This window comes from Hylobates moloch, unplaced genomic scaffold (assembly GCF_009828535.3).
Source record: "Hylobates moloch isolate HMO894 unplaced genomic scaffold, HMol_V3 SCAFFOLD_4, whole genome shotgun sequence".
Lineage (NCBI taxonomy): Eukaryota > Metazoa > Chordata > Mammalia > Primates > Hylobatidae > Hylobates > Hylobates moloch.
The window spans coordinates 92,097,182-92,122,823 of record NW_026652279.1 but is presented as its reverse complement, the minus strand read 5'-3'; the positions used below and the strand labels follow the sequence as shown (position 1 = coordinate 92,122,823).

The 25,642-nt window shown below is 41.4% G+C and overlaps 1 protein-coding gene across 6 annotated transcripts in view; it reads left to right on the top strand.

Moving 5' to 3' along the window:
• Positions 1 to 11,936: 11,936 nt before the first annotated feature.
• MTUS2 (microtubule associated scaffold protein 2) overlaps positions 11,937 to 25,642 on the top strand; it is a 701,667-nt gene continuing 687,961 nt past the window's right edge. For 3 of the 6 annotated variants that reach the window (XR_009213198.1, XM_032150560.2, XM_058437722.1), the window contains exon 1: positions 11,957 to 12,867. The gene's annotated coding sequence lies outside the window, so the exon portion shown is untranslated. Of the gene's footprint in view, positions 12,868 to 25,642 lie in introns of all 6 variants that reach the window. The other 3 variants (XM_058437723.1, XM_032150562.2, XM_032150559.2) reach the window with 3 other exon arrangements.

Here is a 25,642-nt window from a genome sequence, read left to right as displayed (position 1 = left end):
TCCTTGCACAATCTGAAATTGTCTAGGATGTGAATTTCCTAAGTACAGAGACTATGAGTGATGTGTTTACTGCTGTCACACTGTGCTGGCACAAAGTAGATGATCAGTGAACACCTGTTGAGAAATGAATGCCTAGGAAAAAAAAAGAAAAGGACTTTCTTGGGCCAAACTTGCCAAAATATGGAAGGCTCAAAGGAATATAAGTAATGTGTGTACCAGCATTCTGCAATTTTACAATCATATTCAGATTTTGGGGGTTAATATTTACTGCTTGCCAGAGAAATGCCTTTTTGAGATCATAAGTAAAATGCTAGGGGATTGTCCTTCTGCTAAGAAAGCCTCTTGCAAGGTCTTCTGTGATGAGGTCTTTAGATACTTTAACTTAAATAACAGGTAGGGAAACATTAGAAAAACTAGTTTGAATAGATCAGGTTTCCTGAAAAGGATTCTTTGTGTGCTCTATGGCAAATTCTGTGGTAAAATCCATGTGTACACTTTCCAATAGGCTTTGCCTTAATAACTAAAGTTTAATTCACCATAAATACATAAAACAAGCAAAGGGAAGCAAATAACATGTCTTTTAAAATACAGAATCTTTAGTTATAGCCCTAAATTAATGTCATATTCCCAAGGGACTCATAATGCATTTCAATTTCAAATAGCACAACGAGGGTTGCAGGCATTTTATTTTACTAATGTTTTTGCCATGGCAAACGTAATTGCCTGGGGGAATTTACCACAGGTCTAGGGACAGAATTTATGATTTTATTTCATTTCCCATAATTTTTGCCACTAGAAAACAAAAAGCAGAGCAATCTCAAATCTGAGTAAAAACAGACTTTCAAGGCAAACTTACAAAAGGTGTGTGCATTATTGAGACAAAAACAGCCAACCGAGTTTATGCCTTTTTTTTTCTTTAGGGTGTTAGCTATAGTACTCCAAATTGTAACCAAATTTTAGAAGAACAAAAAGAAGTCCCTCAGCTCTTGAATATTAAAGCCAAGTGTAAATCATAGGCCACTTTCAAGAACAGTAACCAACTATGTAATCTACGTTGGAGGAGGCGGTGTTGATGGTATTTAATAACTGCAGGCAATGCGCCATGAACCCTGCTGAGGGAGGAAAGACAGTTAAGGCTGGCTCTAAGCAACACGGCCAGAAGATAGAGTGGTCTGCCTTTGGGTCTTTGGTTGTTCTGTTCCATTTTCCCTGCTCAGGATGAAAGGATTACCATTCTCCCTGGAACCAGGTTGGTGGTGGCATAGCAGCAGCAGAAGGATGAGGAGAAGCTGGGTGGTCCTGAGGTTCTGTATGTGGAGCAGGACTTATGGGGCACATGTATCCAGGAGCTGGGCAGTGTGTTTGAAATGGGGAGGTATGGCTCCCCGTCACTGAATGGAGATGCCTGCACACACACCCCCAGCCTCACACAGATCCAGGACAAAACGCCTAGGAAGACAAAGATCCCATTGATCCTTGATGCCATGGGTGCTCTTGTGAAAATCGCCCCTTCGCCTTCTATATTATTTCAATCCCTGGTTACATTTCTGAAAATTATGGTAAAATACACATAACATAAAATTTACCACCTTAACTATTTTTAAACAGTGTTAAGTACATTTACCTTGTGCAACAATCACCACCATCCACCTCCAGAATCTTTCCATTTTGTGAAACTAAAACTTTGTACCCATTAAACATCAACTCCACATTTCCCCTATCCCCAGCCCCTGGCAATCACCATCTGACTTCTTGTCTCCATGAATTTGACTAGTCTAGGTACCTCGTATGAGTGGAATTGTACAGTATTTGTCTTTTTGTGACTGGCTTGTTTCATTTAGCATAATGTCCTCATGGTTCATCCATGTTGTGGCATGTATCAGGATTTTCTTTCTTTTTTGGCTGAATAATATTCCATTGTAGGGATAGATCACATTTGGTTTATCCATTCACCCGTCAGCAGACACTTTGTTGCTTCTCCCTTTTGGCTGGTGTAAATAATGCTGCTATGAAGATGGGTGTGCATATATCTGTTTGAGTCCCTACTTTCCATTCTGTTGGGAATATACCCAGAAGTAAAATTGCTGGAGCATATGGTTGTTCTGTCTTTAGTTTTTTGGGGAGCCTCTACACTGTTTTCTTCAGTGGCTGTACCATCTCATATTCACATCACAGTGCACAAGGGTTCCATTTACCTTGCTTCTGGTCACATTTTATATGACTGGAACACATCTGCTTCATTTTAAAGAATACCATCACATCTGGTTACTTTTTTCTCTCTCCTGGAAAACACCCATCTCATGTCAATTTTTTTCTTATCAAAAGCCCAAGACTCAGTATGGGTTTTGTTCTTGGAGTGCAGAGGACAGCCAGGTCACCAAGAATATGCCTTAATGTTTATAATTATCATAAATTATATATGTATGGCATTTTGCAGTTGATAAAACACATTTGTATTTATTGCATCTTTGATTCCTGTCCTACAAGGGAGGTAACACACTTTTTCTTATTCCCCTTCCTTTTTGAGGGAGAAACCGTGGCTCACAGAAGCTAAGTAACCTGCTCAGGTTATATAGCCAATGTCAGACCAGAAAAAATATCTTCTGGCTTTGACATATTTGGTGCTTTTCCCATCCCACTGTGAGACTTCTCCAGCCAACTCTATAGACACATGCACAGAGACTAGTGTGGTTATTCTCCTTCTAGATTTAGAGAGACTGCATATTCTAGGAAAAAAAAACTCCTGACTCAAATACTTTAAAATACTATAAAATATCCAATTGATAGCTGTGATGGACGCTGCTTGTGAGATCTCTGCAAATTCCCTTGGTCGCACTGTTTGTTCCAGCTGCTGTTGCAAGCAACCAATTTCAAGAGGCTTAGACTAGCCTCATGCCAGTATAACCAGACAGCACCCTCACCTTGATTCTGCCCTGTGGATCTCTTGCTTTCCTCCCTGAAGAATCTCTGGCATCACGGCACGGGGTACCTGTAGACACTTCTCATCTCTCACACATGCACACCCTAGAGGAGTGGGTGAGTTAAAACTCCTGCACTGCCCTTGACCAATAGAAAATGGAAGCCAGTGGCTGTAAGAGTGTCTCCCTTTCATCTCCCAGGAGGATATTTCTGAGATGCATTTTTTTAATCTTCCCCAATTTAAATCTTTTAATTTAAAAGTAAACTTTACTGTGGAAAATGCAAACTTGAGGAGGGCAGAAAGATCACACACAAGGCTGCCACTTCACACCTGGAGGGTTGCAAGGTGGCCGGGCAGAGGCGCTCCTCACTTCCCAGGCGGTGCGGGGGCTGGGCAGAGGCGCTCCTCACTTCCCAGGCGGGGTGGCCACCAGAGGGCGCTCCTTATGTTTCAGACGATGCGGCCGCCAGGCAGAGGCGCTCTGAGATGCGTTTTGTAACATGTTCTTTCCAAGGACCTGGAAAGATTCGGTGCCATTCACCCTTCTGAGTGACCAACTCAATAAAGCATCCAATATTTTACATGACCTCCTTCCATATTCTACAACTGCCTTCTATATAGCTGCTTTTTGGGATCATTTACCCAGTAATCTACTTGAACATGAACTTCCTCTTACACCCCCTCCTTCTCTGCTTTTAGGGCAACCTGTGCTAAGACAGTTCTAGAAGTAGCTCTGGAAAACAGACCCTCAGGATGGGATTTTGGCTGGACCACTTTCCAGTCAGACAGCAATAAGGACTCCATTGCTATCATACATCGAGAGTGATAACCCTGGTACGCAGTAGCACCAAAATTAATAAGATTCTCTCATCTGATGGATTAGACTGAGGCAAAGGTGGAAATGAAAGCATTGAGATTTGAAGTATGTTTAAAATGTGACAGTTTGGGGAAAACAATTATAAGGATTGTGGCAGAGCTTCCCAGGAGACTGATAGCACAGCCTCAAGTGGTCTCCCATGTCAGAATCAGGGCCCTGATAGAAAACAAGAAGGTCCTGAGGTCTTGGATAGGGATGTTAGGGCTGACAAGCCTGAGTACTTGGAATCCCTAGATTTCCTTGAACATCTGGGCTGGTAGAAGAGAGAAAACTCCACTTGCTTGGTTTCCTGTGAAAATATCACCTAAGGCATATGCCCCATGACGTGGTGTTGTGCTCTTCAAGATCTGCCCACATGGTCCCACCATTGCCTCCATGCTGGTACCCAATGTCGGCTTTCAGCTCGGCCTGAGCAGAAAGATACAGACCCTCCTCCAGGAATAAGAAGCTTATACATACACTCACAAACCTGCATGCCCACACACGTATATACATATATTTTGTGGCAAAACCTTCTCAGGTATGTGTGCTAACCTATTGGCTAACACGGTGCTGTGTGGTCAATAGCTAAAAGATATTGGTCCAAGAACCACAGAACAGAAGAAGGAGTAGGTCCTCTCATCAATACTCCCGGTGACCCACTCATAATTTGTGCTTCCTCTGAAACCTTGGACTTTGCTGGATTAGAGGCTCTGATCACGCAATAGTTCCAAAGAACTTGAAAGTACAGCTACCATCTGGTCACTTTGTGCTTCCCATGCCAATAGACCAGCAGGCAAAGAAAGTAGTTATGATTCTGGCAGGAGATGTTGATCCTGGTTATCGTGAGGAGCTACAATTGTTGCTGCACAAGGTGGGCAGGAGTATGCCAGAATGCAGGGGAGTGCTTCCATGACCAGCAACAGCAGCGAATGGGCAATTGAAGAGGTCATGGCTAAACAGAGACAAGGCCACTAAGGGGCCAAGCCCCACCTGACAAGTAACCTAGCCTGGCCAAAGCCTTGGCAGAGGTAAAGAAAATCTGGAATGGAAAATAGAGGAGGAAAATGTTCATTATCAGTTACCAGGCACCAGGCACAACAGAAGAGGCTGTAGCTTGGTCCTCTAACCCACTGGTATTAAGTCTTTTTAGAGATTACTGCTGGCTGCCACTGAGAATGGAACTATTTTATAGATTGAGTTTAGTAGGAAGCACAAGAGATATGAGCAATGCAAGGAGATGTATCTGTGATGCATTTTATAAAAGCCCAGCAAGATCAAGCATAAGTCATCTGAAGCAGTGGCTAACTCGATAATGAATTTTAATATTGTTTTCCCCCCCTTCACTCATGTCTTTTTGCTGTTCCCTGGGATCATTTCCCAAATAAATCACCTGCACATCAGATTTTGTCTCAAGGTCTGCGTTTAGGAGAACTCAGGCCATAATGACACATTTAAATGCATAGCTAAATTCACAAGAAAGTAAGCCAGGCACTAAAAGAAAAAGAGAAAGAAGACGCCAGAGTGGTAAGTAAGTGGGTACAGTACTCAATAAATAGACGACCTATAAACTAGGGTGTTGATGTTCTGTGGGTAGAAGATTAGATCTTTGGTTTCTATAAGGGGAGATGTTGGAGCTAAAATCTCTGCATAAAGCCTTTAAGGGCTGCATCATCAGTAAAAGTGTGGATTATAAAAAGACCAATCTATCAGTAAAAGGAGTCCAGGAAAAAAAAAGATCTCTAAATAAACAATTGCAAATATATTAGGAAATATCCCACAGCGTGAGAGTCAGCAGAAAAAGTGTTACAAATTGATACGGTGTAGATCTGTGTCCCGTCAAATCTCATGTCGAATCCCCAATGTTAGAAGTGGGGCTGGGTGGGAGGTGATTGGATCATGGGGGTGGATCCTTCATGAATGGTTTAGCACCATTCCTTTGGTGCTGCTCTCATGATAGTCAGTGAGTTCTCACAAGATCTGGTTATTTAAAAGTGCGTAGCACCTCCCCACTCTCTTTCTTGCTATTGCTCTGGCCATGTGAGATGCTTTTCTCCCCCTTTGCCTTCTGCCCTGCTTCTTGAAGCTTCCCCAGACGCAGAAGCTGCCATGGTTCCTGTACAGCCTGCAGAACCGTGAGCCAATGAAACTTCTTTTCTCATAAATTACCCAGTCTCAGGTATTTCTTTATAGCAATGCAAGAATGGACTAACACAGAAAATTGGAACCAAGGAGTAGGGCATTGCATAAAGACACCTGAACATGTGGAAGCGACTTTGGAATTGGGTAACAGGAAGAGGTCTACCATCCACTAGACCCTAGAATAGTTGATCCATCAAGTGCTTCCACCCTGCACCTGGAAAAGCCACAGGTGCTCAACACCAGCCCATGAGAGCAGCCATGGGTTGAACCCTGCAAAGACACAAGGGCAGAGCTGTCCAAGGCCTGGGGAGCCCACCTCTCATACCAGCGTGCACTGGGTGTGAAACATGGAGTCAAGGAGATTATTTTGGAGCTTTAAGATTTAGTGACTGTCCTGCTGGGTTTCAGACTTGCATGGGGCCTATAGCCCCTTTCTTTCGTCAGAGTTCTCCTTTTTGGAATGGGAATATTTACTAAACCATTGTACCCTCATTGCATTTTGGAAGTAACTAATTTGTTTTTGACTTCACAGGCTCATAGGTGGAAGGGACTTGTCTTGTCTCAAATGAGACTTTGGACTTTTGAGTTAATGCTGGAATGAGTTAAGACTTTGAAGGACTGTTGAGAAGGGATGATTATATTTTGCAATGTGAGAAAGACATGAGATTTGGGGAGACTGGGTTTGGATCTGTGTCCCCACCCAAATCTCAAGTGAAATTGTAATCCCCAGTGTTGGAGGTGGGGCCTGGTGGGAGGTGGTTGGATCATGGGGGTGGATTTTTCATGTATGGCTCAGCACCATCCTCTTGGTGTTGTTCTCATGATAGTGGGTGAGTTCTCACAAGATTTGGTTGTTTAAAAGCACGTAGCACCTCCCCCCATACCTCTCTTGCTTCTGCTCCTACCATGTGAGATGCCTGCTCCCCTTTGCTTCCCACCATGATTGGAAGCTTCCTGAGGCCTCCCCAGAAGCAGAAGCCACTGCGTTTCCTGTACAGCCTGCAGAACCATGAGCCAGTTAAACCTTTTCTCATAAACTACCCAGTCTCTGGTATTTCTTTATAGCAGTGTGAGAACAGACTAACATGTACATTGAATGTGCTCTTCCAAAATTTGTATGTTGACATATAACATCCAATGTGACAGCATTTGGAAATGAGGCCTTTGGGAGGTAATAAGGTCATGAAAGTGTACCTTTCATAAATGGGATTTGTGCCCTTATAGGAAGAGACACGAGAACTAGATCACTCTCTTTTCACCGTTTGAGGATATAAGAAAAGGCTTTAGCCACCTGCAAAGCTGAAGAGAACCCTCACCAGAACCTGACCATGCTGGCACCCTGATCTCAGGTTTATAGCTTCCAGAGCTGTGAGAAATATATTTCTGTTGTTTATAAGCCATTGAGTTTGTGATATTTTATTATGTCAGCCTGAGCTGATTAAAACAAAGGCAGGCCAGGTGCAGTGGCTCACACCTGTAATCCCAGCACTTTGGGAGGCTGAGGCGGGCAGATCACGAGGGCAGGAGATCGAGACCATCCTGGCTAACATGGTGAAGCCCCATCTCTACTAAATGAAATACAAAAAAATTATCCAGGTGTGGTGGCGGGAGCCTATAGTCCCAGCTACTCAGGAGGCTGAGGCAGGAGAATGGAGTGAACCTGGGAGGTGGAGCTTGCAGTGAGCCGAGATAGCACCACTGCACTCCAGCCTGGGTGACAGAGCGAGACTCCGTCTCAAAAAAAAACAAAAACAAAAACAAACAAACAAAAAACAAAAAGCAAATAATATTATTAGACCCTTGAGGACTTCAGGTATTAGACTAATCAAATGTAAAAATTAAAAAAAAATCCCAACAGTTTCGCTAAAATTAAACACCAGTTTCAAAGTATGAGAAAAAGATTATAAAATGGACAGGCATATTTGAAAAAGAACTGACTGAAATGAAAAAAGAAACTATAAGAAACAAAAAAGAACTAAAACAAATGTCAAGAAAAGTTTAAAATGGGGTAAACTGATGATTAGGCATTACAGATTTAAAAATTAGTGAAATGGGCTGGGCGCAGTGGCTCACACCTGTAATCCAAGGACTTTGGGAGGCTGAGGTGGGTAGATCACTTGAGGTCAGGAGTCCGAGACCAACCTGACCAACATGGCGAAATCCCTTCTCTACTAAAAATCCAAAAATTAGCTGGGTGTGCTGGTGCAGGCCTGTAATCCCACCTACTTGGGAGGCTGAAGTGGGAGGATTGGTTGAACCTGGGAGGCAGAGGTTGCAGTGAGCCGAGATGGAGTCACTGCACTCCAGCCTGGGTGACAGAGGGAGATTCTGTCTCAAGAAAAAAAAAATTGGTGAAATGGAATAAAGATGTGAAGAAGTTATCCAGAATGTAGAGAGAAAAAGTGAGAGAATGAGAGACTAATACAGTGGGAGACAGAAGGGAACAGAGAGAAAAAAAGGAAAATAAGAAAAATTGACGAAGGGACATGGAATAGAATAAGAAAGTATAACATGCATTTAATTGGAATTGCAAAAACATACAATGGGGAAAATCAATAGTAGAAGATAGTATTAGAGAGTTTTCCAAAATTGATAAAAGACAAGAATTCTTAGATGTAGGAAGCACAATAAACCATGAGCAAACGAAAGAAAAATAAATCCACACATAGACACAAAGAAGCAAACTTTGAAATAACCAAGACAATGGGAAAATCTTATAAGCAAACATAGAAGAGATAGATCACTTCCAATGGCATAATTGGATTGGTAGCTGACTTCCCAGCAGCATCACCTGAAGTCTGAAGACAATGGGAAAACATTTTCTAAAAGCTGAAAGAAAAGTAATTGTCAACCTAGAATTGTAAACGTGGAAAACTATCACGCAAAAATGAAAATGAGATAAAAGACATTTTTAGAAATACAAACTGGAGAGTATTTCTAACCAATAAACATTCACGAAGGAATTTTTGATGATGCACTTCCAAAAAGAGGGAAACTGATCCCAGAAGGAAGATCTACGATTTAAGAAGGAATGATGAGAAAACACTCACTATAAAATAGTAACAGTGCCTAATTCTCAAGGTTAAAGAACCCCACTAAAATATTTCCTGATATAATGTAGAACAGGTGGAGAATCATTGGTGTATAAGTGCTCAAAAGTTTTTTTTTGTTGTTTTGTTGTTTTTTTTTTGGGAGACACAAGACATAAAAAAATTAGAATTTGGCTGGGCTCAGTGGCTCATGCCTGTAATCCCAGCACTTTGGGAGACCGAGGCAGGTGGATCACCCGAGGTCAGGAGTTTCAGACCAGCCTGACCAACATGGAGAAACCCTGTCTACTAAAAATACAAAATTAGCCAGGTGTGGTGGTGCATGCCTGTAATCTCAGCTACTCAGGAGGCTGAGGCAGGAGAATTGCTTGAACCCATGAGGTGGAGGTTGTGGTGAGCCGAGGTCGCACCATTGCACTCCAGCCCTTGGCAACAAGAGTGAAACTCCGTCTCAAAAAATAAAAAAAAATTAGAATTTCCAGTTACTACATGTTACAAGTTTAAATATAACTACTGGGAGAAAAAAAATATAGTGTATAATTTTTACAACAGAAAATAAAAAACAATGGAAAGTTTCCCTTAGTCAATCCATGGAAGGTAGAAAAGAAGAAAAGATGCATTGAAAAGCAGGACCAATAGAAAGCACAAAATTGTATGGCAGAAATAGGTTCTATTATATAAGTAGTTGAAATATTTTAAATGGGGGCAGATTTACAAGTTAAAAGATAAATGTCGTCAGACTGAATAAAAATAACCAGATATTGCAAGCATACAAGGAACATACCTAAGAAAGCACAGAAAGGTAAAATGATGGAAAAAGATATATGCTTCTTATTTACCAAAAGGAAGCTTCTGTAGAAATGCTTATAGGAGAAGAAAATATATTTTAAGGTAAACATTTTTAAGGAAAGAGTCACTTCATAATTATAAAATATATTTTACCAAGAATATATGGCATTTCAAAACTTATTTGCCTCTAGTAACATAGCTTCAATATATATACAAAGCAGCAGCTCACAGGATTGCAAAGAGAAATTAACAAATTCAGCATCACAGTGGGGGATTGTAATACTCTCAGTAATTGATAGCTCACGAAGACAAACTCTTAGAAAAGATAGACTACTTGGATGAAAAAAATTAAAAATCTCAATCTAAAAAGTCCAATGTAGAGCCCTACACCTAAATTAGAAGATACACATTCTTCTCAAGAACGTGGAGTATTTTTGAGTAGGCCACAGAGCGAGTGTATATCTATTTCAAAGAATCTGTATCAAACAGACCATGTTTTCTCACCACAATTAAATTAAATTAAAAACAGCAAAAAGATATCTAAAAAAGCCTCATGCATTTAGAAATTAACATACTTCTAAAATAATTCACGGGTCAAAGAAGAAATCACAGTGGAAATTAAGAACTTTATAATTTAATGATATTGAAAGTACTGTAGCTAAAAATGTGTGGGAAATATATATGTGCAAAAAAAGATGGCAAATATATATGTGCAAAAAAATATTGAAAAATCATGAGCTAAGTTTTCAACTTGGAAGTGAGAAAAAGAATAGAATAAGCCCAAAGAACATAGAATAAAGGAAAAAATAATAATCAGAACAGAAATTAGTAAACTTGTAAAGAAAATACAGTAGGGTCAACAAAGTCAAAAGCTGGTTCTTTAAAAAGAGAAAAAGGAGACAAACTTGAGGCTTAATGAACTAAGAAAACAAATTTTTTTTTTTTTTTTTTTTTTGAGACAGAGTCTCACTCTGTTGCCCAGGCTGGGGTGCAGTGGTGTGATCTTGGCTCACTGCAACCTCTGCCTCCTGGGTTCCAGTGATTCTCCTGCTCAGGCTCCCAAGTAGCTGGGATTACAGGCGCATGCCACCATGCCCAGCTAATTTTTGTATTTTTAGCAGAATCAGGATTTCACCACGTTGGCCAGGCTGGTCTCGAACTCCTGACCTCAAGTAATCCACCCGCCTCAGCCTCCCAAAGTGCTGAGATTACAGGCATGAGCCTCCGTGCCCAGCGGTGGAACCAGTCTTCACAGAGCTAGCTGGGGAGGACACAGAAGCAGGAAGCGAAGGTCGTTTTCCTACTCCTTGCAGGCTTCTGAGCTTGGGTCAGGTTGGGGTCTGGTGGGTGGTGGGAGGCGAGTGGGGAACGCTTGAATGGATTGCGATTAAAATTTTGATTTGGATTGGACCGGACTTTTTAATATCAGCAAATCTGACTGTTTATGAACACCTGAAAGTGACAGGAAAAGCTATGAAATTTGCCCTAGATTCTTCCAGGGGAGAAGGGAGAGCTTCTGGAATAATTTTTAAAGACAGTGGTCTGAAAAAAAAAGTGCCATTTCATTATTTCCCTTCACCAAGTAGTCCAGTTGGTTAAAAAAAAAATTAACTGGCATAAAGTATTGCTTAACACAGTGGTTTGGAAAGACATCCCCTAAAAACAAAAAACGCCAACCTAAATAGTGCAAAGACCAGCAACATCGTTTCATCTTTATAATGGTAAATCTTTATTCCGTTGCTGTTTGAATCAGTCTGCAGAAGTCCTCTGGTTTCGCCTGCCTTTTCAAACCTCCAGGTGCACCGCGTAGGGGAGTCTGAGCATTTCAGGTAGGACTGGAAAAAGGTCTTTGAGAAATCATTAATTAATCTATTTACCGTAAGAGCAGTCAAGGCTCGCTGGAACCCCTCGGACAGTGGGGAGGCACATTTGGTGCCCATTAAACACAGAAATAAGCTTGCTTCTAGGAAGAAACGCCTGCCTTTTGCGCAAATCTTTTCAGAGACTGGCTTTGGGCTCCTGTGAATCAGGCACCCTAGCGTCCTCCAAAGTTCTTCCCGATGCTGAGCCCCAATGCCTACAGCTGCGCCTAATTCGAAGCGGCTCCCTCTTCTGTTCTGAGCGGAAAACAGCGGAACCCATTCCCGGAGGCCTGCCCTGGAGCGGCCAACTCATTCTTACTCCTTTCTCCCGGAGTCTCCCGACGCTCGGGCACCACGGTGACCAGCGGGGCAGCCGCGCCCGCCGCCTGCGGAGGCTGGGGCTGCGGCTGGGGCTGGGGCTGGGGCTGGGGCTGGGGCTGGGGCTGGGGCTGGGGCTGGAGCTAGAGCTGGGGCGGGCAGGCGCGCGCGCAGGAGCTGGCGCAGGGGCGGTCGGCAGAGGGCGCTGCGGCCCCCGGCTGCGGGGCTGCGACGCGGGGCGCGGAGCGCGGGCCGGGAGGAGGCGCCTGAGTCTCGGCGAGTGCGTCTCCGGGCGGCCGGGAGGGGGTGCGCGCATCAGCTGCCCCGCGCCGCCTACCGCTCGGGCCCGCTCGCCGCCCGGCCGCTGTCACCGCGGACGGCACCTCGCGGGCGAGGCGCGCCGGCTGCGTGGTGCACTGTGAAGGTTGGGCTGGGCGGCCGTCGGCCCCGCGGCTTCTCTTTGTCCGGGCGAGGCGGCTGGAGGAGCAGCCGCGGCCGCGGCGGAGCCCGGAGCGCCTGGGCGTCGTGCGGGCGGCTCCAGTCCCCGGCTGCGCCCCGGCGCTCGAGCGGGGGCGGCGGCCTGGGCGGTGCCTGCGCCGAGGTGAGTGCGGGGGCGCGGAGCGGGGCGCAGCCGCGGCGCGGGCGTGGGCGGGCAGAGGTGATAGGGGGCGCCGGCGGCTCCAGGTGCGGGGGCGCCCCTCGCGCTCCACCTGCGCCGCCGCGGCCGCCGGCTCTCAGGGCAAGTTTATTTCCCGTCTTCTGCGGAAACCCTTGACCGCTTAGCGGAGTACAGTCCTGTCGGTAAATAGAAAACTCGAGCTGGAGAGGAGGAGGAAGCAGCGTGGCGGAACCTGGCCCGGGATGAGCGTCTCCGTCAGGGCAGTGGTGGCCTCTTGGACATTACATCTTTCTTGGCTCTTTTTGACCCAGGTGAGCGAATCCTCTGCTGCGTGGTCCGGCGGGGTCGGCTGGCTCTGCTGCCCGCCCTCTGGACCCGCCGGAGACAGGTGAGCGGAGTTGGGGAGCGCGCAGCCGGGCTCGGGGCAGCGCCGGGCTGGTTCGGCTTCTCGTCTCTAGAGCGCTGATGCTTCCTGCCCGCATCACCTGCTCTGGCTGAGGGACTGCAGCTCTTTTGGCACCTTCGCGTGCTGCCAGGTTCAACACCCACTGCTTTAGAGGCGTTGGTAGGTTAGTTAAGGCGAGTTCTCCCCTACCCACCCCCAGCTTTGGATAATTTGGTCTGAGTCTTCGTCTTAATTTAGTATGAGTGTGTTATTTCCTTCAAGCTTTATAATGGTAAAGCAGTGGAGCGGCTCGCTACATCCATTTTTTTTTTTTTTTCATTCTGAGCCTGTGCACAGAAGGAATTACAGGCACACAAGTGATGTTACTACCGTTCTATTTTAAATACAAACACGGAAAGAAGTACTCTTGGCAGGATACCAAAGGCGCCTGTACTCTCTGTTATATAAATGCTTAAAAAAATATTTGCTCATTGGTAAAGTTATGTGTGATTACCAGAGCACCTAAGAAGAGAGTGTCATGCTTTAAGTTTACTTGGAGATAAGCAGTGGTCTGAGCTTGAGGTACCCTTTTAAGATAATATAGGACCCTGTATTTAAAAAAAGTCATTAGGTAAAATTGTAAAGCATTAAAAAATTGGTTTTGTAAAGTCTATTCTGAATTGGTGAGAATTCTTTGACTACTTATTGATGAAAAGATCCTACATATATACTTTCTAGTTTTCAAACTATTGAATGATTTTATTTTTATCTCTGATGGAAACAGTAATTGTGAGTTGCCAGTTATTAAAGATGTGCCTCTCTTTCCCTTCCCTTTCCCCAGGCCCCAAAACCAGTACTCACATTTATGGCTGTTTTTTTCAGGTAAAAATACAAAAGTAGAAAACATCAGATATACTAATGGCTGGGAACAGCCCTTTTCCCCCCTGCACCCAGTATTCTGTTCTAATTGGTCTGGGGTGATACCTTGATACCTAAAATGTTAAAAAGCTTTCCTGGTGATTCTAACGTGTAGCCAGGGGTGAGACCCATTGTGGAGCATTGTATTGTCACTTTGTAGCCTGTGGTGTTGCTACATTGGTTTAAGGTAAGTCAAAAATATGTTGTTAGAAACATGGGAAGAAAAAAATGGTATCGGAAAGGGGACACATCAGAGAATTACAGCATGTAGACTTTTGTGTTTTGTCTAAATGCTCTTTCTTGATTTTCCTGCAAAGAGTAGTTGATGTTTATCAGGGACCCATAATTCCATGTAGAATACTTATGGGAATCTTAAGTGATATATTTCATTTGCAGAAGTACTAATGAAAGTTGAGTAGTGGTGGCAGGATATTCCTTAATGTTTACACTGTAAAGTAAGTCATAGGAAAGATTATTTTCTGTATCAAATTAAAAACTTTTACTATAAACTAGTAAATTAAGTGCAAAAAGCTTTTATTGTTTTTAAGGTCAGAAAGAAACCTGGCCTCTGCGTCAATGTTTTCTGTCTACCTTATGTAATCCCAAATATCCAAATCCAGGAGCAGATCTTATGGATGGTTTATGAAGGCTTATGTAAGAACTGTGACTGTGCTTTTGGTACTCCATTAAACTCCCTGTTTTGGCTATTACATAATTGACACGGAACTAGACTGTTAAAGCCAAAATCCAGGAGGATGCCGAAACCCACTCCGGCATACGCACTTTTATAATGAATTGCTGTTGCCAAATTAGAGGGAACAGCAGGGATGGTGGTTTGTGAAAGAGAGGTAAGAATAGCGTCTGGGGGATTGATGTAATAGAAGACTGTTATGCTTAGCGATTTTCTAGAGATTTGGATGCTGTGACAGAAACCTCTCTAGTCCTTTCTATCTCCAGCAGAGGCAGATCGACTGGTGAGCTAATGAACCTAAGCCTCAGGTCCCTCCATCACAGAGGCTTCTTTGGAGCCCTTTGGGAGGGGCACTGGCAGTGTGTTCTTGTGGTCATCCCTGAGTTTGTATTTGTACTTTTGGAGTTTTTTTTTAATAAGGAGAGTACTCTATCTTCCCACTCCCCAATTACATAAACCCAAGGTTCCACAGACCCTGAATCTATCCCTGTCTCCAAACTTATGTTCAAGTATTAACTTATAAAATTGCCTATTCTTAGTTTAATTTTTGTCATCTGAAAAGATAAAAAAAATCTGTACAATATCATAGTTGACTTGCTGAGAAAATGCAAACTGCTATAACCTAGGGCTGTATAGAGCCACTGAAATCAGGCACTTACCTGGAGAACCAGCTCTTTGCCTCGTGATCGCAAACACATGGGACTGTTTTGGATTAGTGTGTGAGCTGGAGGTGGAGAAGAGTGGAAACGGGGTGGGGAAGGGAGGAAAGTGGGTTAAAGCTCTTCCTCCTCTCAGAGGCAGGATGCCAAGGGGAAAGGAAGGAAAAAAAACCTGTTGAAAGATGCTTCATTAATAAAATGTTAATAGGAACAGATAGCATCAGCTCCATAGGAGATCCTTCTGTAAGCTCATTAGGATTGGTCTGTAATATGAATTTTCAACAGTGAGCAAACTCATTCCTGGAAAATATCCTACAGGAAACAAATGCAGGTTTGGAAGGACTAGATGAATATCAGCTTGTTCCCATTAGCAGTTTTTATGAGCAAGTGGGAGGCTTATAATATCCACCACACACATGTTTGAAACGAGTTGTTGAAAAGAGTCAGGGAGTTTCCCCTTTTCTCTGAAATGATTTCTACTTCGTATGTGAATTTGGATGCCTTCAGATCTTATCATCTTGACCCTTCCCACCAATCCGTATACCTCGTCTATCAATTATCCATCCATCAGTCATCTGTCTACCATCCACCCACCCATCCACAGAGACTCTCTTTTGGACCAAACTTTAGTCAGGCTCCCCTGAGCCCTCTACTCAACTGGGCCTCAACCTTGGCCTGTAAGAACTTCAGCTTTCAATACAAACAATTTTGTCTGTGCTCCCACCCTCCAAGGGATTTGAAAACACTGTAGCATGGTGTATTAGCCTGTTGTCACCCTGCTAATAAAGACATACCCGACACTGGGTAATTTATAAAGGAAAGAGGCTTGATTGACTCATAGTTCAGCATGGTTGGGGAGGCCTCAGGAAACGTAGAATCATGGTGGAAGGGGAAGCAAACACGTCCTTCTTCACATGGCAGCAGGAGAGAAAAATGAGCAAAAGGGGGAAAAACAGCATATAAAACCAGCTGATCTCATGAGAACTTACTATCATGAGAACAGCATGAGGCTAATTCCCCCATGATTAAATTATCTCCCACCTAGTCCCTCTCATGACACATGGGGATTATGGGAATTATAATTCATGATGACATTTGGGTGGGGACACAGCCAAACCATATAACATGGCATCTGGCAGCCTAAGGCCATGTTCCTGGGATCACCCAGCCTCACTTGCATTCCTACCTAGAAAAGTTCAAGGCTGCCCCAAAGAATTTATCTTTTGTTCTAGCCCACACAAATGATAATAGGCCCCTGACTTTCATTTTGTTAGATCGTTTATTAAAAACTTACAGTTGTAGTTCTTTCTCTGTGCCTTTGAGATGTATGTGTATCTCCTACCACCTGGAGTGTCTTCCTCAGTATCTGTGAGCCATTCCTTTGAAGTGTGATCATCAGGGAGGATAGGGCTCTGTCCTCTAGTCTCTGTAGATGGGTAGGAGCCTAAGTTTGACAAGTGCCATTTCGCAGTCACAGATGGCCTAGTCTCATTGGCAAGCCCCCTTGCCTGATTGCTGTAATGTTCTATGTCCTTGACCCTGCTTGAGCCCACACACATTCTCATTTCTCCTCCCTACTTCCTCATTCTCCCTTTAAAACACCCAGTCACCTCTACCTGAATCGGAGTTGAGCTCAGTTCTACACTGAAGTCTCTGTAACTGCAGTTGTACTGGGTAAAATCTGTCTTTACTGCCTTTAAGCAGTGTCCAGCTTTTTTTTTTTTTTTTTTAACAGCATCCAACAAAAAAGTTTGAGTGTCTCCATAGGCCAGGCACTTTTACGTATTAGGTGTAGAGCAGCAAACAAAACAGACAGAAACTGCATCCTTGAGGAGCTTACAGTGTAATGGAATGAATCAGATGAGGTTAAGTACTTAATATATCAGGTATGGGTAGTGCTATGGAGAAAATAAATCAGAGATGGGGGAGCAGGAGTGGGAGATGGGGAATTGCTATTTCAAGTAGTGTGGTCAGGGAATGCCTTACTGAAAGGAGATGTTGAGCAGAGCCCTAAAGGAGATGGAAGAGTGAGCCACCTGACCAGAGTGCAGCTGGCATTTGTGGGGAGCACAGGGAGGCAGCTGCAGGGAGCAGTCAGGGAATCTCATGCTCATGGCCAGCTTTTCCTCACGACAGCAGCCCCATCCCCCACTCCAGCCACCTGAGGCTGCCCACGAACACTGGTGGTGTTGGGGCCTTAGTGGTATGGTGGCTTGGAACTGAGGACCTTTCAGGGCATCGGAATCCAGCCTAGACCATACCTGAATAGGAGTAAGGAAGGAGAGTGTATGTTTTCAGTGATGGCTCCTACTGGTTTGTCATAGGAAAGAGGCTGGGGGCAAGCTCACTCCAGCCTGGAATCCCTGCAGTCACCCTGGGAACAAATGGAACTATGATGTGTAAAAGATGTGGACAGTGGGAACCACATTGCTCTTGCTCGAGGAATGTCTTAATATCGGGAACCTAGAACAACTTTCTGAGTTGAACTGAGCTAGAGAGAATCCCCAGTTTAAAGGGAACTGGGGTTGGTCAGGGTTTGAGGAGGGGAAATTCCTCAGTCATTGACTGAGGCTCCTGCATACCCAGATGGCTGCCCTACATCTGCCAACCAGAACACGACACACCCACACACGTACACATGCACATACACACGTGGACCTGGCAACAGGCTGTCATGAATTGCTCAGTGGAGAAGGTGAAGAAGCCATTGGGGAACAGCAGCCAGGGCCTGTCTGCTGGTTTTTAGTTACAGCCTTCCTGTACTCATGGGGACCGGGGTATGGAACCAGGATGGGATAGCTGTTTCATTTTTTAAGCTTTTAGCTTGTAACCATTTTAAACTCTCAACAACCAAAACAGAAATCTCTCATATAGAGGTTCCTTGGATTGTTTGCTGATGAGTAGGGAGCATCACAGCAGCTTGAGTGAGCATATGCAGCTGGCATTGGGGAGGTGGCATTTATAGGAGTCTGGTGTTCCTGACTCTTCTCTGTGCCTGTCATGACTTCATGTGGTCTCTTACTTTGCAAGCTTCTCTCATATGCCCTATTGTATTTGGAAAATGGGAGACTTAAGGTCATTCCTGGGTATTTGATACTCTTCTTTAGCTTTTGTAAATGGGCCTTCTTCTAATTGGTTGTATATATTCTATATGTTGCTTGTATTACATATAACCAATAATTGATATATAGAAAGCTATTCTAAAATGTAGTGTAACCAAGCACTTTTCAAACTCTTACTATAACCTTGATTTGTGGTTATTTTCCTTGGATTTTCTAGATAGATGGTCATATCATCTGCTAAATAAGTAAATAAATCAATAAATTTAAAATAAATGATTTTAATTTAATTTAAATGGTTAGATGAATGAATAGATAAAAAACGATTATTTTGGTCTCTTTATTTCTATTTTTTATTATCAGTTAGACTAGATAGAAGAGACTGTTTATCTGTTGAGAGATTTTAAAAACAAGATTATTGTATTTCAGCCAAATGTACTTCCCTTGTCCCAGAGAGGATAGGCTGTATGATCTCTGAGGTCCTCTCCTTATTAGTCTTTTTACTCTGTTTACTATAGACCCATTGTACCAGTATGTTCAGTTCCCATAGAAAAACAAAACAGTGTTTACACACAATCATTATAGATAAGCCAGCAGTGTAAGTGATTAGGGCCAAACCAGTACTGATAACTGCCTGATACTGACTTTAGAAAGTTCGACTCACCTTGCAGAAATGAAAAGCCAACATAATGCATTAGCGTCTATGAAGACTGTAATAAGGCAAATACATTTGTCCAGAACCAGGCTGATATTGATACAGTGATTTTAAGTGCTTTTCCCCAAAAGTACAATAGAGAAAGCAAGGAGTATACAGCCTTGGATTACAATAAATGACAATAAAACAGCAGAAACAAATAATGAACACTTAATAAGGAAGTTTATTTTCCACACTTCATCAGATTGCTACTGCAAAGTACTAGTCTAAAAATTTAATATGAACACTATCTCTGTAAATATGGGAGAAGTAATCTCAAATCATCCAGAATTAATTATCTTTGTACTAAGCTGTTTGACATTACTCATTGAAAATTGCTTCTCAAGACAGGCAGTGTTTTTCTACACACAAATAATTGTGTTCTCAGGTTGGAAATGTTGCCACACATTAAGCCAAACACATTTTTTGCTTTTAATTCTTATATTACTATCAGTTTATTTCAGGGGAAGTTAATTTGAGAATTGAAATCATGTAGCAGAATAATTTTGGTTGAAATTGATGTTTCTAAGCCCGATGCATTTTCTATTAGTGTTACGTGATATAATTGGAAGTTTGTACAGTGAACATGCCAAACATTACGTTTAGTTTTCTGAAGATTCTAGCAAGTATTCTTTTTTTTTTTTTTAATCCACATTGTATTAGTTTAACTGGCAGGTAGTAGTTTTATATTGAGTGAGCTAATTTGCCACTACTAGCAGATTTTGAAGTTATTTTAATATAAATACATTATCCTCTACCCCCAAACTTTATACTGAAAATTTTCTGCTAAATTTTAGGATTTTAATTTTGATAATGGCCCAGGATATTGGAATAAAATATAAATGTGAGTTAGCATTAATATCTCACTTTAGAGAATAACAATAAAAGCAGGAATGTGACCTGCAACCACATTTCTCCAGTATTGGGGGAAATTCAGCCCCCAGTATTTCACATGGGTCCTTTTCTATTTTCCCTAAGTGTCAGCCGGTCTGAGAAATAAAGGGAAGGAGAGAAATTTTAAAGCTGGGTGTCCGGGGTAGACATCACATGTTGGCAGGGTCTGTGATGCCCGCCAAGCCGCAAAACCAGCAAGTTTTTATTAGTGATTTTTAAAAGGGGAGGGAGTGTACGAATAGTGTGTGGGTCACAGAGATCACATGCTTCACAAGGTAATAAAATATCACAAGGCAAATGGAGGCAGGGTGAGATCACAGGACCGGGGTGAAATTAAAATTGCTAATGAAGTTTCGGGCACGCATTGTCATTGATAACATCTTATCAGGAGACAGGGTTTGAGAGCAGACAACTAGTCTGACCAAAATTTATTAGGTGGGAATTTCCTCGTCCTAATAAGCCTGGGAGTGCTATGGGAGACGGGGGCTTATTTCATCCCTTATCTACAACCATAAAAGACAGACGTTCCCAAAGCGGCCATTTCAGAGACCTCCCCTTGGGAACGCATTATCTTACTCAGGGATGTTTCTTGCTGAGAAAAAGAATTCAGCGATATTTCTTCTATTTGCTCTTGAAAGAAGAGAAATAATGGCTCTGTCCCGCCTAGTCCACAGGCAGCCAGACTTTAAGGTTATCTCCCTTGTTCCCTGAACATTGCTGTTATCTTGTTCTTTTTTCAAGATGCCCAGATTTCATATTGTTTAAACAATTTGTGCAGTTAACACAATCATCACAGGGTCCTGAGGTGACATTCATCCTCAGCTTATGAAGATGACAGGATTAAGAGATTAAAGTAAAGACAGGCATAGGAAATCACAAGAGTATTGATTGGGGAAGTGATAAATGTCCATGAAAACTTCACAATTTATGTTCAGAGATTACAGTAAAGACAGGTGTAAGAAATTATAAAATTATTTATTTGGGGAGCTAATAAATGTCCATGAAATCTTCACAAATTATGTTCTTCTGCCATAGCTTCAGCTGGTCCCTCCGTTCGGGGTCCCTGACTTCCTGCAACACTCCAGGGTCAGCACTAGAGAGAGGCTAGTTGAGCACTTGCCTCAGGAACAAAATTTAAGAGGCACCCAGACACTTAGTAATACAAATAAAAATTTTATGCAGTTTAGAAAATCAAGACTAATGCAAAAAATCCATAATGAACAAAATTTCAAAATTTTAAAGGAAGACAGGATCAGTATTACTGAGTTTTCCTTTTGTGTCATGCTCCAGTTTGGTTTGGAACAGCACTGTTACTGATCCTATCTATAAAGTTTTAATATTTCATTCATCATGGATTTTTTACATTAATTTTGATTTCTTAAAAATATTGCATTAATATATTATTTATATTGGAACACATCTGAATTATTGGAGTAAAGACATTCTGAAAAGTCTCTCCTGCATAACAGCAATGAAAGCACTGGCAAAAATATCAAAATAAACAATTTTAGAATGGTGGAAATAAACGAAGGGTTTATAACAATCTGAGGAATATTTATTCAAGAAAAAGGACTGAATCTCAGTAAGAACAGTGAACTTTGTCATTTTTAAACTTACCTTATTCCCGTTCCTTCCTCCACAGCTCTATTGTAGCCTTCAAAACTAATAGCCTAAGTCAGGCACAGTGGCTCACACCTGTAATCCTAGCATTCTGGGAGGCCGAGACAGGCGGATCACCTGAGGTCAGGAGTTTGAGACCAGCCTGGCCAACAAGGTGAAATGCCGTCTCTGCTAAAAGTACAAAAAAAAAATTAGCCAGGCATGGTGGTGTGTGCGTGTAATCCCAGCTACTTGGGCGGCTGAGGCAGGAGAATCACTTGAACCTGGGAGATGGAGGTTGCAGTGAGCTGAGATCACGCCACCGAACTCTAGCCTGAATGACAGAGTAGGACTCTGCCTAAAAATAAAAAACAACAACTAATAGCCTATTAGCCACTGAAAGGGACAAAACAGGTTTAGAGCCCTCTAAGATCCCCAGTCTCAGAAAATTGTCACTATATGATTGCTCTAGAAGCTTCTTAAAAACCTCCATTCTCAAAGCTTGTTTTGCAGAGCCCTGTGGCATTTTTGGAAAACAATCAGCAGTAATTGTTTAACCTCTCAGCTGCCTGAGGCAGTGACACTAGTTGGGGTTAACAAGAGGTTAACCAAAAAACTTAAAAGGAAAAATTGGAAAAGGAGCTATCTATGGGGGCTTTAAAAACCTTTGACGTAGTCTTTGGAATCTAGAAGGCCCATGTCTATATGTCAAGGAAATACTTAATAAGGCCTTAATATGTCATCTCAGACTAACAATGAGGCTTTGCATAAGTAATGTAGGAAGATAAGACTGAGAGTTGTAAACTACCTGCTGTAGTGTTAAAAGCATGTACCCCACCCCCCAACACGCATAATCACTCAGCAAAGGCTGTAATATATATTGGTTCAAGACAGAAATCTCTGTCCCATCATTAGCTGACCTCTGAAGCTAGACTTCAGCAACTGTACATGATAAACAAAGTAGACTTTACATAATGAGTCTGGGAAATAGCAATAGAAACAATAATAGCAACAAATGTAACAACAAACCTTTATGCAGAGTGGAATCTTATTTCTAGGTTGCCATATTTTTTTAAATCTGGTTTTCAACATAAAATTTCCACACACACAAGCGGTAGCATATGGGCCATAACAGGAAAAACAAAAGTATCCCTGAGAAAGTCCAGATACTGGACTTAGTAGACAAACATTTTAAATTAGCTATTATAAATGTGTTCAAAGAGCTAAAGGAAACCTTGTCTGAAGAATTAAAGTAGAAAAATGATGTCTCTTCAAATAGCGAATATCAATAAAGAGGGGGAAATTGTTTAAAAAAGGAACAAAATAGAAATTATGGAATTGAAAAGTACAATGATTGAAATGAAAAAAATTTACTAGAGAGGCTCATCAACAGATTTGAACTAGCAGAAGAAAATCAGCAAACTTGAAAGTAAATCAATTGAAATTATATACTATGAGGAACAGAAAGTCAAAAGAATGAAGAGAAATGAACAGAATGTCAGATTTATGGGATACCATTATGAATACCAACATATGTATAATTGAAATCTCAAAAGGAAAAGAATGAGAAAAAGGGGACAGAAAGATTACTTGAGGAAATAATGGACAAAAACTCAGGCAGCAAGAGAGAAGTGAGTAATCATGTACAGAGGATCTTCAATAAGATTAACAGCCGACTTCTCATTAGAAACCTGGAGGCTACAAGACAGTGGAATGATGTATTGAAAATGCTGAAAGACAAAAAACTGTCAATCAAGAATTCTATATCCAGCAAAACGATTATTCAAAAAAGAACAAAAGATTAAGATGTCTCAGAAAAACAAAAACAGAGAATTTGCACTAGCAGACTGCCCCTACAAGAAATATTAAAGGTAATCTTTCAGTTTGTAACTAAAGGACACAAGTCAGTAACGCAAATCCACAGGAAGAAATAAAGAGTAGCAGTAAAGGTAATTATATAGGTAAATATAAAATAATACAAACCACTAAGAAAATAACTAAAAAATGTATAGTAAAAGAAACGGAATGAAAATGATATACTGAAAAATATCTGTTTAACACAAAAGAGGGCAGCAGTGGAGGAACAAAAAGACATCAGACATAACACAACAAATAGCAAAATGGCAGATGTAAAATCCTGCCATTTTTAGTTTTTACATTAAATGTAAATGGACTAAACACTCTAGTCAAAAGGCATAGATTGGCAGAATTAATAAACATGAAATAAACATGACTCAACTATATGCCATTCACCACACTCACTTTATATATGAAGACACAAATACTGTGAAAGTAAAAGAATAGAATAAGATATAACCTGAACATAGTAATAAAAGGAGAGCTGGAATGGCTATACCGATATGAAGTGAAACAGATTGTAAGTCGAAAATAATTACAGAAGACAAGGTCATTACCTGTTGTTAAAGGGATCAATTTCTCAGGAAGTCAGATATGAACATACATGTATTTAACAATAGATCGCCTAAATATGTGAAGCAGAAACAGAATTGAAAGAAGAAATAGAAAATTCAACAATAATATTTGGAGATTTCAATACACATTCCCTCCCTTCCTCCTTCCCTCCCTCCCTCCCTCCCTCCCTCCGAGACAGCGTCTCGCTCTGTTGCTCAGGCTGGAGTGCAGTGGTGCCGTCTTGGCCCACTGCAACCTCCGCCTCCTGAGTTCAAGCGGTTCTCCTGCGTCAGCCTCCCAAGTAGCTGAGACTACAGGTGCATGCCACCATGCCTGGCTATTTTTTTGTATTTTTTTTTTTTAGTAGAGACAGGCTTTCACTGTGTTGGCCAGGCTTGTCTCAAACTCCTGAACTCAGGTGATCTGCCTGCCTCAGCCTCCCCAAGTGCTAGGATTACAGGTGTGAGCCACTGTGCCTGGCCTCAATACCTCATTTTCAAAAATGGGTTGAAACAGAAGATCTTATTTTCTTGCTGAAGATCAGCAAGGAAATAAAAGGCTTAAGCAACTTTATAAGTCAACTGGAATTAACAGACACCTAAAGAACACTTGACCCAGTGGTAGCAGAATATACGTTGTTCTTAAATACCTGTAGGAAATTCTTTAAAATAGACTGTGTAATAGGTCACAGAATAAGTTTCAAAGAATTTAAAAGGGCCAGAATAATACAGAATATGTTCCCTGACCACAATGGAATGATATTAGAAATCAAGAATAGAGGGAAATTTCAGAAATACAGAAAATGTGGAAATTAACACACTCCTAGTGGGTTAAAGAAGAAATCAGAAGGCAAGCAGAAAATAGTTTGAGAAGAATGAAAACAAAAACAATAAAACTTGTGAGATACAACTAAATCAATACTTAGAGAGATTTTATTTTAGCTGTTAATGACTGTATGAACAAAAGAAGAAAGATCTCAGACCAACAACCTAACTTTTCACCTTAATAATGTAAAGAAGAGCAAACTAAGTAAGTAAACTAAATATATAAATATAAATATTTATATATAATATGACAATATATTAAAATTATATTTAAAATTATATATTTATATAAATATAAATAAAAAATAAGTAAACAATATAAACTATAGTAAGGACTAGAACAGAAGTAAATGAAATAGAGAATAGAAAAACAATAGAAAAAATCAATAAAAACAAAAAGTTGTCTTTTGAAAAGATCAGCAAAATTTACAAACCTTTACCTAACTAACAGAAAAAGAGAGAAGACTCAGTTATTAAAATCAGAATAAAAGAAGGAGAATCACTACCATTTTAGAGAAATAAAATAAGAACATTGTAAATAAATTTATTTCAACAAATTATATAACCTTAATGAAATGGGTACATTCCCAGGAAGACACATACTACCAAACTGACTCAAGAAGAAAGGGCAGATCTGAAGTGACCTATAACGAGAAAGGAGATTGAATTAGTAATCAAACATTTTTACATGAAGAAAAGCCCAGGCTGGGATGGCTTCAATGGTAAATTCTACCGAATGTTTAAAGAATTAACAGCAGATTTGCATAATGTTTTTCAAGAAGGTAGACAAGGAGGGAACATTCTTGGCTTATTCTTTAAGGCCAGTAGTACATTGATACAAAAGCCAAAGACATCACAAGAAAAGTATCATTGTTATTCTGTATGAATACAGATGCAAGAAAATACTACCAAACAGAAATCAGCAACATATAAAAAGGATTGTATACTGTG